Raw genomic sequence first — 13,842 nt, 5'->3', positions numbered from 1 at the left:
TATTGCTTTTCAAATCTATTTTATATTCCGTTACGTGAGTCCACTGTCCTCCCTCTCATTCAGCTGTTGTACATGCCACATTCTAATCTAGCTTCAGAACATTTCATCAGATGGTCTCTGATTAAAATCCAATAAAGTTTTAAAGCAGGGGAAAGTTCAGAATAAAGGAGATGCCATCTCCCACACGTGGTCTGAATGAAACTCAGCATCGGGCTTTCTGAACGCATTTTGGGGACCGCCCCGAAGCTTGTATTGAAGTGGAAACAAAACAGTGATAAACAGGATCTCCTCCTGCCTCTTGCCACACAATTTTGTGTGTGTGTTTTTAACCTCAGTAACCAAATACTTCCTCTGAGGACCTCCAGATCTTGATACACTTATTAGGGATTTATTATGTGCGAGGTGCGGGTATCCAATGTGCCTTCTTTCTATCTATCTTCATCGTCCTCCTCCTCCTCCTCCTCCCCGTCATCTATCTATCTGTGGCCTGCCATTGCATCCCTGCAGTAGCCAGGCCCTTAGAAGCGGTCTCTGGGTTGCAGGCCCCCGTCTGCTTGCTGACCTCCCCCCTCCCCCCCTGCTCTGCTCAGGACGGCTCGCTGCGTGTCACTCTTCTTCCTTGGACGGGATGTTCTCGGCAGCATCACGACTACCTCGAGCATTCAGGGCAGACACTGGCAATAGGAAGGTAGAAGAGCTCTGTTCTGTTTACCCCTGACAGAGCGCCCATTATGGAGTATGGATTGCCAACCCGTTTCCCACTAACTTTTTCTTGTTGCATTTCTCCACGTATGTAGTCAGGTGTATCCAACTCACTTGGTTTTTGCTCTCTGCCCCTTCATAATTACGCTCCCACCCATTCTGTGAGAGAAAATGGTTCCATCACCCAACCCTCCACTTGACAACAGCAAACAGAGCTGCAACCAGCACACTGTCACACACAGCCTGCCACCTTCACTCAGAATCTCCATTACTAAAGACTTCTTTTTTTCCTTGTGCAGCACTTCTTTTTCTAGCAACTTAAGAAATTGTCATAATTGCATGGACAATGTGGTAGGAGAGACAGAGTGCAATTAACTTTGTCCTTGATTTCCCGATGGTTCCTCTAACCCTGGTGAGGCAGGCTCACACACCCCTCCAACTGCAGCACCCCAAGATACATTAAATTGAGAGTATTGAGAGGTGGTGGAGGGAAGGAGGCAAGGTATATGCATGAATACACCCGTACTGTTTACGTGCAATTATTTTCTGTGCAGGCTACCAGAGTGGGAGTGAGAAAAGGGAGCTGAGCTAAAACTCAAAATCGGTTGCTTTTGTTGTTTGCTAAACTGGAGGAGGAGAGGAGACAGGCAGGGAGGTTCTGCATTATCTGTTATTCCGTTTTAAATATTTCAATTATGCTTCTCCATTGGTATGGAAAATTGAGAGTTGGCTATAAAATGCTTGTAGAAATAACCATACTTGGAGCAGTTTAATTACTTTAATGAAATGGAGACAAATATTTGTAAGTGAAGAGCATGCTCATAGATAATGCAAGTAGAATACATGTATTATTCAACAAATGACTTAATTAGTTTTTAATTAGTAGAAATTGCAATAATTTTTCTGCATATCTTTTATTGGGATGGCTTTTAATAATAAAAAACATGCGGGTGTCCTTTGTAGAGAGCCATTTACTGGAAAGTGGGATAACAGATTTGTTGTTTCAACTATAAAAATTTCAGTTCTATTATAAGCTAATTATAGTCTAACTTGTCTTAGCAATGCTCAATGCAGTGCTTCCCATATGTTATCTGTGGTATGTACACATCCAAATATGTGAAACAACTTGAAGATGACTTAGGTTTTAGCTTCTGCCTCCCTTTCAACAACCTATAGGTTTCCATCCATCCATCCATCCATCCATCTTTCTTTCTGCCCCTTTATCATTCATTCATGCATACATTTAATATTTATGGCCTGCTAGGACTAGTACCAGGTATTAGAGATTTAAGGGTATTGAAGACCCGAGGCCTTACAATAGTTCAAAGACCAACAGGAGAGACAGACACATAAATGAGTAATTGTACTCAATGTTACAGATGGCTCTCTACAGCCAGATATCAAGTGGCTTTAAAATAAAGATGAGGACACAGCCAAGTCTTACTGGGGGCTTCAGAGAATGCCACCTGTAAGAAAAGACTTTCAGTTTCTTGCAAGATGTTCTAAGCAGTTGAACATTATGAAGAAAAGCAGAGAAGTGTGGTAATAAATGCCTGCAATGTTTAGGAGATAATCCGGGCTAGAAGGGAGTAATAGGAACAGAGATTCTCTGGGGCCTTGAGTGCCGTACTATGAAATGTACTTTAATATTTCTCTGATTGCTCAAGTAATACAGATTCCTTATGGAAAAGTTGGGAGAGACGAAGAAGTATCATACAGAGTAAAATAAAATTCAGTTGTAATCTTACCCATTTTTCATGGTTTGTTGCTTATTTTTCTCTTTGCATACAAATTCATTTAAAAAAAATGATGAGATTGTGCTATGTAAATAGCTTTGTATCTTGCTTCTTTCTCTTACTGCATTGTAAGCATTTTCCCATGTCATTCAAAATTTCTTGAAATGTAACTTTTAGTGGCTGTGTAACTGTCCACAATAGGCATGTGAACATGGCCTGTAATTTACTTAGGCAGTTTTCTATCATTGGGCATTTTTATTGTTTCCATTTATTACTATAATAAATAATGCCATGATAAACATATTTTCACATAAATTTGCCTGCATTTCTGATGATCTCCTTAGGGTAGTTATCTGGAATTGAAATTACTAGGACAAAAGATATAAACATTTTAAGACTTTGGATGCATATTGTCTTAGTGTTTTCATTAAGGGAGGGGGATGTTCTCAATGAGGAAGAGGCACATGCTAGTGGACAATAGGGACTTTCTATGTTTTAATGTTTTCAATACTTACCAGCTTGAGAGAGAGACAGTCATATCTCATTGGTGAGGTAGTTTTCATTTTCGTAATTATAAGGATGTTTACTTAACATATATGTAAGCACACACAGAGAAGAGCTCTGCAGTTTTAGCAACCACTTGTATATTTGTCTTGGAGGTGTCTATGTCTTCTCCCTACTTTCCTTTAGAGATTCAATGTTGTCATATTGTTGTTGTTTGTTTATTATTTTATAGACAGGTAAGTTGCAGTCAAATCTATCAGAAATATCTTTTGTGATTTCTTCCATTCTTCCATGTTTTTGATATCATCTTACCTGGTGTTTTCAGGATTCCTCAGGCAATGTTGCCACCATCTGCCAACAGGTTTCTCAGCTTTTGACATGTGAAAATCCATCCTGTATCTGTGGACACTGAGGTCTAAGTTATTCCCAAGGACGTCCAAGTTATTCCCATTGAGGTCTAAGTTATTCCCAATGAGGTCTAAATTATTTCCAAGAGTGTGTGTGTGTGTGTGTGTGTGTGTGAGAGAGAGAGAGAGAGAAGGAGAGAAAGAAGGAGAGAGAGAGAGAAATAGCAATGGAAAAGAGAACGAGTGCTTAAGATGGTCATTAGCTTTGTATCATGTCAACAAGATGTAGTATCTTTTTAGAGAATAGGAAACCTGTCTTTAGGGTCCCAGCTACAAAAGGGAAATTTGTGATTGGATGTTGTTACTGTCAGTCATCTGTAGTATAAGAGACTGAGTTCTCAAGAGACCAATCACGGCCTAGGTATTTGACTATGATTACAACTAGGCCCATTCGTGCAGTGTATGTGGTGTGTGTGGGGGGCATGTCTGTGTATCTCTTCAATTTGGCACAAACTTCTGAGACAGTTCAAGGAGAAATGATATCTAATGATTTCTAATGTTATCTGGAATAGAAAATAGAGGGACTTTGTTTAAAGAAAAACCACATCTGATTTATATCTGGCTTTTTACTCACTGCCTTAAAAAAGAACCTAATAATTAATTTGTGGCCAAGCCAGAAGAAAAAATAATTGATCTATATCTAAAACTCTCCTAAATTCTCCAATTTTAGTAATATATGTCAAATATCATCAAATTGAAAGACAAAAAATAAACAAGGAAAATATTTGAAATAACCATAAAGTATAATGAAGAGAAAGTTCCTCATTTGTCTTTTAAGGTATTTTATTTGTGTTAGACAGGGAGAGAGAAAGAACTCTTGCATTATAGTTCACTCCCCAAATGCCTACATTGGCCAGGCCAGGACAAGGCTGAAGCTGGGAGCCAGAAACTCAATCCAGGTCTTCCATGTGGGTGTATTAGCAGAAAGCTGGAGTTGGATATGGGGCCATTACTGTAACACAGGCACTCTGATACAGGATACAGGCATCCTATCTGGTGGTTTAACTGCTGGGCCAATCACCCGCCTATTTTAAGTTATCTTAAAAAGATACTGTGTTGGGAGTTGGAGCTGCCAGCAGGTTAAAGCCACAGCCTGCAGCACTGACATCCCATATGGGCGCTTGTTCAAGTCCTGGCTGTTCCACTTTTGATCTCGCTCCCTGCTAATGTGCCTGGGAAAGCACCCATGTCCCTGGGCTCCTGCACCCATGTGGGAGACCCAGAAGAGGCTCCTGGCTTCAGCTTGGCCCAGCCTGTCCCAGCCTGGTTGTTGTGATCATTTGGGGAGTAAACCAGGGGATAGAAGATCTCTCTCTGTCTCTCCTCTCTGTAACTCTGTCTAAAATAAATAAACAAAATATTTTTAAAAAATGCTGTCTATTCATTTTTAAAAATGAAATTTAAAATAAATTGTCAAGCTTTATACCTCTACCTTCAAAAAATATCTGATAAGAACAACTAGAAATGCAGACTAAGATTTATGGATGAATTTTTTGGTAGTAAGTATGTTGATTACACTTGTGGATTGAATACTTTCACATTTGTGATCAATGAGATTAATGCGGAATGAACATATGACCGTCCAGAGGTCTCAAAATATTAGACCAGCGACAGAAATTGAGTAAGCCCTCTCTGAAATGGGACAGATGACATAGGTGCCCACAAAAGCAGAGTCTGAAAAAACTGACAAACACGTGCCATTTCACCATGATCTAGGCCATAGATCTAACAAGATTACACAGAGGACTCTCTGCTAAATGGGTTTCCTTGGCTCAGCCCTGGCAGAGGGATGAAAATAATGTAGTGTGTGTTCTGTGGATAGGAGGTCATACCACAAGTAACATACAGGTCTTGGACAACTTGTGACAGCTTGGGCTGAGGTGGTCTAGTGAGGATCACAGCCTTGTGGTGAGACCAGCTTGTCAGAGGAGTACTTCTGGGTGGGCAGAGAGGCCTGAGGGCTTTGCTGATGGATCAGCAAATGGACATGGCATGGGGCTGCCCTGTGGCCCTGTCAGTTGTGGCTGCCCCCTTCCACGGCGTCTCTTGCTGTGGTTCTGTTCCTCTCCAAGCCCGTGGAAGGCACCTCTCTTCCCAACTCATTTCAAAGTGAACAGAGCCTTTGCCTGGCTGACTTTTTGACTCTCAATCTTTGGCCTTTCCAGCAAGTTCACCTTAACCATGCTCTCAGTTCTGGAGGAGGTGTAATTATTTCTTGGTTATTTCTGGAGGTGGCAATTAACCTCAGAGTAAATACTTAACACAAATAAACTGTAGCTTCCTATCTGTGAAATGGGACAAATGTATTGTCTGCCTTAACTCGTAGTGTTGTTTTGATAATAAAATAAAAATTAGGTATGTGAAAGTGCCATGTAAACATGAAACATTATCATATCTCAGTGTTACGCTTGAGCCTTCATCAATGCATACACTATTGACCTGTACCTTTGGATAACAGGGCTGGCTCTTGTTTTGCATTTTTCCCTCTCTGGAATACAAGGATATCTTCTCCAAAATAGCCTATTTCCTATTTGGCAAAAAAAAACTATTGACATTTGGTAAGAGAAATTCTGGAGCCCTGTAATTTGTATGTAACATATTTTTTTTGCCTCCACAGCAGAGGCATATTTGAGTAGCTCTAGATGGAACCTTGTGTGTTCCTTCTTGTCACCACAAGGTGGTGCTGGTGTATTCAGTAAGACAGTTTACCCAGCCACTGAATCAAAAATCCTCTTCATTTCAACCTTAATTTATGATCAGGATTTATAACTCGTTGTCATAACTTTACCTTTACTAAGCCATCAATTCTATGTTTCTCTTTTAAAAATTCTCTTTCTATGAAATTACTTTTATTTCTGTTTTTTTTTTCTTTCCTTGAGGATTAAGTCTGCTTTGTGACAAATCCATGCCTGTATTTTGATTTATTGACTTCGGGTGTCCTCACGGGTCAGTGCTGGCCTTTCGTTGGTAGGATTCTGTAAGGCTCAGTATTGGGCATGCTTGCAGAGGATAGCTGGCAGGGCCTGATTTCAAATGTGGTAAGATGAACGGTCCCGTGAGAGGAGGGTGTGAGGGCATTCTCTGTACAGCTGGAATAGGGCTCTGTGGGACTCTGGGCTCCATGTCAGGAGCTGTGGAGCTAACTGGCCTTGCCGAGCCTCATTTTATCATCTGTAAAATGGAAACAATGCTAACAGCAATCTCTCTGGCTGTTACAAATGTTCATAATAATAATATAATGATAATGTAGTCCTTTATCATATGTAAAGCAGGATGATGATAATAATAATGCTTTAGGAGTATAGACAAAGTCAACAGAAGGAAGCATGAAAAATTTGGCAGCACAGTCCCTGGAGCTTACAGGGGGCTCAGGGAACATTTGTGATAGCCTTTATAACCTAGGATGCCGGAGAGCCTGCACGCGGGGCTGGGGTGAGGCTGGAGAACCCTTGAGGCCTGTGTCCTTAGAGTCTAGCTTTGCCTATTTGTAGAGGACAGTTTCCTGTCTAGCATGGGACTGGTCATATGGTTGCATTTGTGTGGTGGGAGATTTTGTGCCTTTTGTTTTCCTATGCCCTTTTCCCCCTTTTCAGTTATAGGGGGAATATGTTGTTTCCATTTACATGGCTTCCCTTTTTAGGATGTGAATTTGTGTTTCCTTAATATTCCTGAATAAGAAGACAGGACACCTGGTTTTTCTCTCAGCAATGTTCAAGGAGCCTTGTGAGGTTACAGAAAGCAGGCCCAGAAGCCAGAAGACTCCAGATCTAGAGACTTTGAAATAAAATCCCTTACAAATTTAACAATTGACATTCTTTGACTTGATGATTCTTTTTTTTTTTTTTTTTTTTTTTGGACAGGCAGAGTTTGACAGTGAGAGAGAGAGAGACAGAGAGAAAGGTCTTCCTTCTGTTGGTTCACTCCCCAAATGGCTGCTACTGTGGGTGCGCTGCACCAATCCAAAGCCAGGAGCTTCCTTCTGGCCTCCCATGTGGGTGCAGATCCCAAGCACTTGGGCCATCCTCCACAGCCTTGCCAGGCCACAGCAGAAAGCTGGACTGGAAGAGGAGCAACAGGGACAGAACCGGCGCCCCAACTGGGACTAGAACCCTGGGTGCTGGTGCCGCAGGTGGAGGATTAGCCTAGTGAGCCATGGCGCCAGCCTCACTTGATGATTCTTTAAAATGGTAATGGTATTTTTCTTTCTTTCTGCCCGACAGGTTGTTATAAAGGTTAAAAGGAACATGCCAGATGTGAATGGTACTATTGGTGTTCCAGATGTCAGTGCTGAAGACCCAAGTTACTAGGTATCTGATAGTGCAAATGGTGGATGGAAGAGGTCATGCTTTGGGAATGCTGATGGGCAAAATATGATTGAACTTGGAGTTTCAACTATAAAACCCGGAAGGAGGGTAGTGCATATTCATATTCTCTCTCTCCCTCTGTCTCTCTCAGATACATATCCTCCACAATGTAGTTCCAGTTTAAAGTACAGCACAAATATTTGTCCCACTGGAGTCAAAATGAAGCAATGGTAAAATATTGGTCATTCCCAACTGTGTTTGGCATAGGTAGTAACCTTGCCCTTGGGAGTACACGAACAGCATATATTTTCTAAAGCCAGAATCAATCTTTGGCCTCTCCTTAAGGACACTGGTGGGAGAAACCCTACCTAGGCATGAGTAGGCAACAGGCAGAGGCCAGGAAGTAGGTATAGAGCAGATAATAGAGAAGGAAAGGAGGTAAGTATGGGGGGAGGGGAAGAGGAAGACAGAAAGGATGCAGAAAGAACTCTACATTTGGGGGAATGAAGATAATTACCGTCTGGCTGTGTGTTCAGATTTGGGGCTGGAATCCCAGCTGTGCTGCAGGCTGACCCTGGGGCCCAAAGCAATTGACTCAGCTGCTCCGATTCTTGCTTCCCTTAATTCTGAAGTGAGGTCAATACTCTCTGTCTTTGCACGTTTGCAGTTAGTGTAGCAGGACACGAGGTGCAGGTAGTAATTTTTGTGTGTGCATGGGTGTGTTCTCACCCAGAGTTGTGTGAGTTCCTTCTGTGAAAAAAAGCAGTGGTTTCCCGCTCATGCTATCTGGTGGGCGCGCCTTTTCTCCAGCTGTTCTCTATCTCACTCCCATCACAGGGAAGTGCATCCTGGGAGCCTGGGTGTGATGATGGCGCTGGGAGTTATGGGAAGGTGTTCCAGGAGAATGTGCAGACCGGGCTGGCCTAGGGAAGTATACAGCGGCCCCACACGAATAGAGCACACCCTCTCAAAACCCTTCTCTGCTGGGGCTTTGGTGAGTTGTTCTGTGTCATCGTCATGTGCAGAGACTCCCATTGAGAGCATCCGTCACGACAGCATGTGCAGCACGTCTCCAGAAACGATAGTCTCTGTTTGGCTACCTTTGAACACAACAGTCAGCACTCCTTGGGAGAAGTTTCCCAGGCGTATAAACATGTGCCTAGACACACTGTTCATCCTCATTTGAACACCCTGAGCTGAAGGATATACCAGGGACATACGAGGTATTTTTCTGAAACCCAGGCATAATACGTTTGCACTATCCCTAAAGTTATTCAGTCTAGCAAGTAATTCTACCAAATACATTGTGTTGTATTTTGAAACTGTTTTTTTTTAAATATGCTCTAATTTTCCTAAGAATGGATAAGTAATGAGTTTATAGTTTCCTGGAATAATTCTTTATCTTCCTTTTCAAAACTCAAGAACTATTCCGTCTTCAAGGTTGTCTATTCTTCAAGCTGACACAGAGCTACCCTGAGATACAGAAGTGAACCCTGTAACACCTGAGCTGCAGTTACTCTATGTTCTGCTTCGTGAGTTTCTTTTTAAGTAAAATAGTAATTCTGTAGTAAAATCTGAACATTATCCTACTCATGTGTTATCTCATGTGACCCTTGCAGCCACTTGGGAGGTCTGCAGGACTCAGGCTCCCATCATCCCCTGGGACTTGGTGGGGGGATGGGGGTTAAGTAACTCACTCAACGTCTCACTGCTACCAGCTGGCAGAACTTGTATCTGCCAAGCCCGGATCTTTGCGTTGATTTTTGAATGTCTTGTTGCGTAAGTGTTCTCTTGTATGCATGTTAAGGTGTTCTTCAAAGAAAATAAGCTACCAGTAAACAAACAAGAACACACACACACACACACACACAGCTGTCCAATAGAACATTCTGTGATGATAGAAATTCTCCATCTGTACCAGTTAATTATGATAGTCATTAGCCACCTGTGGCTATGGAGCAGTTAAAATGTGGCTAGTGTGGTGGAGGAACTGGATATATTTTATTTATTTATTTATTTTTTTGACAGGCAGAGTGGAGAGTGAGAGAGAGAGACAGAGAGAAAGGTCTTCCTTTGCCGTTGGTTCACCCTCCAATGGCCGCCGCAGCCGGCGCACCGCGCTGATCCGATGGCAGGAGCCAGGAGCCAGGTGCTTCTCCTGGTCTCCCATGGGGTGCAGGGCCCAAGCACCTGGGCCATCCTCCACTGCACTCCCGGGCCACAGCAGAGGGCTGGCCTGGAAGAGGGGCAACCGGGACAGAATCCGGCGCCCCGACCGGGACTAGAACCCGGTGTGCCGGCGCCGCAAGGCGGAGGATTAGCCTAGTGAGCCGCGGCGCCGGCCATATTTTATTTTTAATTGAAATAGCCACACACTAGAGAGGCCTATGTCCGGGAGTTGCAGGGGTGGGGGGCAGGTAGGGCTCCATCCAGAAGTCCCTTTCCCAGACTGTAGACCTGAGGGAAGAGCGCTCCCTGGGAGAAGGGCAGAGGAACAATGCGAGGGCATCCTGAGTGCCATGAGCATTTACGCCAAGGAGATGAGATGTTTAAACCACAAGAAACCTCTTGGGAGGGACAAAGTGAATGGAGACGGGACCTCAAGAGCCTGGGGAAACTGGCTGCACCTCTGCACAGCAGTCCTGATGTGGAAATCGGAAATCCACCACATGAAGGACGCTCAGGCCCTTTGGGACTTTTTCCCGACTGAGTTGCTGTTCTAGGGTCACGCAGCCCTTTGTATGAGCCTCTGGTTCTATGTCCTGCTTTCTAATTCCGCACATTTCAAAGCGTGGATCTCATCAGGGAGTTTTCTATGCGGGTCACTGGTTTTGTTGATCCTGCTTAGAAGGAACATGAAACTTGCTGACCGCCTTTCTCAGAGTGGGACAGCCAGGGCCCTAACAGGAAGCAGGGGTGGTGCCCCGGGCCCAGACTCGTGCCAGGCTGCCTCCACTCAGATCCTGGATGTGCCACTTCTGAGCTGCATGACCTTGGAAGGCTCTGTGCCTCTGTTTGCACGTCTGTAAAGTGGGGATGGTAATGATACCTTTGAAGGCTGGTGAGAGCACTGAATGAGTAAGTGTATCTAGGAGTGCCAGATCACTGTCCATGATTAATACTGTTGTTGTAGGCTAGCCCCATTCTGGGCCTTTCTCTCTGCTAAAAGAGCTTTACTGCTAATCCTGGCATAAGCAGTGGACCTCACCTTGTTCCTGGAGTCTCATGCCTGATGCTCAGACCCATGCGGCACCCTGTCTGCCTGGGGTGGCTCCTGCTCAGTTCTCACCTACAGCTCTCAAGCCACCTGTCTGTAGGTGTGCTGTTGCCTTTGGAAGCCTGCTGGTCTAGCTGCCCTGCCTGTCCTTCCCTTAGGTTCTTCCCTTGGTGTCTGACCTCTGCTGCCTCTCAGCGTGTCTCCTTTCTATTTCCAAACAAGCATTGTTTTAGGGGTCAAATAAGAATTCTTGTTTTATTTTGGGGTAACTGTTGTTAAATATTGTTTTGTATCTACTTGAGAGGTAAAGAGACAGAGAGAGAGAGTGCTCACCCGTCTGCTGACGCACTCCCCACTTGCCTGCAATGGCTGGGACCAAGCTGGAGCGGGGAGCAGAGACTGCAGATATTACTTTAGGGGTCTGTATTGGCAAGGAGCTGGAATCAGGAACCAGACCTGGGCTTCACTTTGCTGTGAGACCTCGACATCTTAACTGCTAGGTCAAATGTTCACTGCTAACTTATGTTACTGGACTGTATTTTTTTTAATAAAAATTTATTCATTTTTACCTACTTGAAGGCAGAGAAACAGAGAGGAAGCGAGTGAACAAGTGGGAGCTGGGATGGGGGTGGAGATCGTCCAACCAATGATTCAATCCCCAGATGCTCAAAGTAGCCAGGGACCAGGCCAGGCCAAAGCCAGGAACCTAGAACTCAGTCTGGATCTTCCGTGGGGGTGGCAAGCACCCCAAGCACTTGGGACATCTTCTGATGCTGCCCAGGATTCATGAGCAGGAAGCTAGATGGGAAGTGAAGTGGCTGGGACTTGAACCGGCATTCGGATTTGGGATGTGGGCATCCCAAGTAGTGGCTGTGCCACAAAATCTGCCCCAAGGAATTGTGTATCTTTTGGCACTGATATCAAAACCTATTTTTTCTTAAATTTTGAGGTCTATTGATGTAAATTCTACCATTTTCTTTGGACATTCCAGGCTAAGAACTCATTCTTCTGTTCATTCACCAGACTTTGTTTACTGAGAGTCTGTAATGCACCAGACACTGTGCTTGGTGCCAGACATGACAGTTTTCCACACTTTTAGGATACAGGAGGGTCTCCATAAATGGCTGCTAAATCACACTGTTGGGGATTAAGTGTCCAATGTTATCACTAGGCTGGAGAGCTGCTTCACTCTAGGGAGACGTGCCCATCGTGGAAATGGAGGGGAAATCTGCAATTCGAAGAGCTAAGATATGGAACCCTCAGCAGGTCTTCTCTTAATTCTTTAGCTCTTCTCCCTGGCTCCAACAACCTGCCTATCGCAAAGGATGGCATAGAGGCAAGACAGTGTGTGTGGAATCCCTGATCTTGTCTACGGCAACCCACCAATGTTGTGTGAAATGGGAATGGCTCAAGGTGTTAGAGCTCCCCAGTTTTGAAGTGGGGTGTGTGTAACTTTAACCCTGAACTCACACATCCAATTGCATATCGGACACTCTGCTTGTCTTATTCAGTAGGAATTACAGAGCCAATCACTGAGACACACACCCACAAATATGCCTTTTTGGTTTATTTGCTTTTTCAAATACAGGTAGTTTAGCCTGAGCACTGTTTACCAGGCACTACCTCAGAGGAAAGAGCTGCGAGTACTCATGTCAAATTTCTTGGCTCAGGAAGTTCAGTTCCTACCAGAGGAAACCAGGAGGGCTCCCCTGACAGACACTGAGGCCTCCAGTTTGGGAGGTGATGGCAGGGGAAGGAAGGACAGTGTAAACTCTGCTTCGACATCACAGCCTACTACTAAGACAGAGCCAGGGCCGGAACAGGGCTGAGAAACAGAGGGAGTAAGAAGGCGGAAAAACCAACCTGCTTGTTAATATGTCTATTTTACATGGCATCTTTGAAGATGAAACTGCTACTTACACTGCTGTACTCCAATTCAGTGACTTTTACAAGGCCACAGGGGGACTTGTTCCAGTTTGAACAAGCTGAAAACGTCTTCAAGCTGACAGAATAATGAGTGTTTTTTCTTTGTTTAATATTTTTGATCCAGATCGGTTAACTGTGGTTTCTGTCATTTCTATCCAATATACCTTTTGCTGTTCAGCTAAGTTTCTTTGATTTTGGAAGATTCCATTTCTGGCATGTATAATAAGAAAGCAATTATTTTAAGTTATTATTAAGAAATTTCTAGAATTGTGCATTCAGTATTTGACTCTCTGGTTAGCTAGTTAATTTTAAAACTGAAAGTTTTGACAGAATGTTTTCTTTTCCCTTTTTACCTTGTCCTGTTTGTATTTATATTTTATTTGAAGATTTAGCTTTGACTGGGGCTTGGCCTTTCGTGTCCGGACAACCAGAGAGAGAGAGTTTTTGAGAACAAAGGATGTATCCAGATAAGCCCAGCTGGGATTGGATTTGAAATAGGTCAGAGACTGAACATATAACAGACTGATGTTGGCCCTGAGAGAGCTTTATCAGCATACTTTCTATTATTAAAATATTTATTATTCAATGCTACAAGTTATTAATTTTTAATATATACTGTGGAACTGGGGCCGGCACTGTGGTGCTGTTGGTTAATCCTCTGCCTGAGGCACTGGGGTCCCATATGGGCGCTGGTTCTAGTCCCAGCTGCTCCTCTTCCGATCCAGCTCTCTGCTATGGCCTGGGAAAGCAGTAGAAGATGGCCCAAGTCCTTGGGCCCCTGCACCCACGTGGGAGACCCTGAAGTAGCTCCTGGCTCCTGGCTTCGGATTGGCTCAGCTCCGGCCATTGCTGCCATCTGGGGAGTGAACCAGCAGATAGAAGACCTTTCTCTCTCTGTCTCTACCTCTCTGTGTAACTATGCCTCTCAAATAAATAAATAAAATCTTTAAAAAAATTACGCACACACACACTGTGGAACTGAGATTCAGAAAAGTCAGGCAATTTCCCCAAGCTTACCCAGCTGCTGTGGAATCCTGGCTCTGCTT

At 43.9% G+C, this 13,842-nt stretch overlaps 1 long non-coding RNA gene across 7 annotated transcripts in view; it reads left to right on the top strand.

Moving 5' to 3' along the window:
• LOC127482941 (uncharacterized) overlaps positions 1-13,842 on the top strand; it is a 78,219-nt gene that overhangs the window by 48,629 nt on the left and 15,748 nt on the right. For 2 of the 7 annotated variants that reach the window (XR_016233113.1, XR_016233112.1), the window contains 2 exons: positions 7,570-7,656; positions 8,491-8,647. The exons of 4 other annotated variants lie outside the window; for them this stretch is intronic. This is a non-coding gene — a long non-coding RNA (uncharacterized LOC127482941). Of the gene's footprint in view, positions 1-7,569; positions 7,657-8,490; positions 8,648-9,075; positions 9,178-13,842 lie in introns of those variants that run through there. One more of the 7 variants, XR_016233116.1, reaches the window with a different exon arrangement.

The sequence above is a fragment of the Oryctolagus cuniculus genome, chromosome 4, assembly GCF_051225735.1.
Source record: "Oryctolagus cuniculus isolate XC-2025 breed Fujian yellow rabbit chromosome 4, ASM5122573v1, whole genome shotgun sequence".
NCBI lineage: Eukaryota > Metazoa > Chordata > Mammalia > Lagomorpha > Leporidae > Oryctolagus > Oryctolagus cuniculus.
The sequence above is the reverse complement of the archived record's forward strand: the minus strand, read 5'-3'. Positions and strand labels throughout refer to the sequence as shown.